Raw genomic sequence first — 1,837 nt, 5'->3', positions numbered from 1 at the left:
TGGTCAGTAGACGAGGTGGCAGCACAACTGTAATGATCAGACTATAATCCCAATCACTTTGAAGCGGTACTAACTGCAGTGGAAGAACAAACCGAGCGAGTTGAGTCGTACCGCACAGTGAGAAAGTGCCATAAAAGAGCAATGGCACCAGGGTTCGTTTTAATCTAAACAAACATACCAAGTGTGAACACACCCTTAATACTTAAACTTAACCATGAACTGACTTGAAGGGTGCTGAGTGCAGTTTCTTTGAGTCATCAATATTCGTTTTTAACCGTATTCCCAAAAGAGAACAAAATGGTGAATGTTAGATGCATTTGTCTGCTGAGAGGATGTTGCCATACACAATCTGCAGAGAGGAGGGGCTGAGAACCACGGATCTATCAGATAATGTTTGTCTCCTTAACCTGACACACTCGGTTGAGTTCATAGAGCTGTGTCCTGATGATCAGCTGATGATCTGCATCAGGTAGATTAAAAAACCAGACATACAACTTATGCAGAGCGGTGGGTTTCCATTTAAAAATAACTCTACATGTCTAGCATATATAAGATTACAAGTATTGAGTAATCATTTTATATCTTTATAGCATGGATGCATCTAAAGAAGACGGTTCCTTGGGAAGACTTGTAAATGACGAACACCGAAATCCCTCTTGCAAAATGAGAACCCTTGAAGTGAGCAGGAAACCTCACCTGTGTCTCTTTGCTGTGCGAGACATTCTACCAGGGGAAGAAATCACTTTCAATCACGAATACTCAGATTGGCCATGGCGAGTCAAGGTACTATCAAGAAAATGATAGAAAGATTGATCAGTAATTCATGATAATCTTTTACTATCTGATTAGTTACCATGTGATTGTGGTCTCATATTTCTCAAGCCTTTGAATCAAGCATCAACTGAATCCTCTGATAAAAAGCCATCCATCAGTTTGGGTCCGCAGAGATCGGTAAGTCCACTTTAAAACATCTGTATCATTATTCTATATTATTGAGTCTTTCAGCACAGAGTTGTGAGGAGCGTGTTAACAGAAGGAAAGGAGTGATAGATAAAGTTACTGTAGGACAGCTAGAGTAATTAGTAAACTAGTTTTTCTGTTCTATACAAACATTTCTGATTTTTATATTCACTGGTTCCTTTTCTGGCATCCAGCCTCATTGTGCTGCTCCTGTTTCTTCACCTGGATTGGACGAGGTGAACAGCAGTGGTCCACATAAGCAGTCAGGCAAAGCAAGAATATCAAGAAAAACGGTAACTATCTCATAATGCAGCAACTATTAGAGGATTTCTGGGAAAAACTTGATATTTGAAATCGACACCCAAACAACCACACCCCTCCCTTCATTGCTCCGCCCCCCAAATACTGAACAATCTTTTCAACACAGGCAACTACTAACTGGTGATGGGAAGTTCGGTTCTTTTACGCGAACCGGTTCTTTCGGACAGTTCGATTCAATAAACCGGTTGAAAAAAACGGTTCACCGGTTCTTTTACGCTCCGATGTAATGACGTCATCCGGGTTGAAAAAACAAGTGATTCAAATATATAAAGTCAGTAATCATAACATCAGTCAACTAAAACATTATAATCTGAAGCGTTTCTTACAATTTAGTTTTGCATCTAAAGCATCCAAACACATATACAGGCAGTGATGTGCAAACAAAGTTTTACAGTTATAAAGTGAATAAATTAGTCTTCATCAGCGCAGAAACCATGATCCTCTTACATTATGATTAAATAAACTTACTTTTTCGCCAGATTGGCCCCTCATTCGAGTCCTCTCATAGCATCAGTTGTCCTAGTTAGCCGGTGCTGTGATGTTACTGTTCGGTAGC

At 39.8% G+C, this 1,837-nt stretch overlaps 1 long non-coding RNA gene across 1 annotated transcript; it reads left to right on the top strand.

The window, feature by feature from the left end:
* The first annotated feature begins 675 nt into the window (after positions 1-675).
* On the top strand, positions 676-1,233 carry LOC137025088 (uncharacterized). The gene is made up of 3 exons (XR_010895835.1): positions 676-783; positions 883-951; positions 1,155-1,233. It is a non-coding gene; the product is annotated as an uncharacterized lncRNA (long non-coding RNA).
* The last annotated feature ends 604 nt before the right edge of the window (positions 1,234-1,837 follow it).

The sequence above is a fragment of the Chanodichthys erythropterus genome, chromosome 8 (assembly GCF_024489055.1).
Source record: "Chanodichthys erythropterus isolate Z2021 chromosome 8, ASM2448905v1, whole genome shotgun sequence".
In the NCBI taxonomy this organism is placed as follows: domain Eukaryota; kingdom Metazoa; phylum Chordata; class Actinopteri; order Cypriniformes; family Xenocyprididae; genus Chanodichthys; species Chanodichthys erythropterus.
This window is presented reverse-complemented; position numbering and strand designations above follow the sequence as displayed.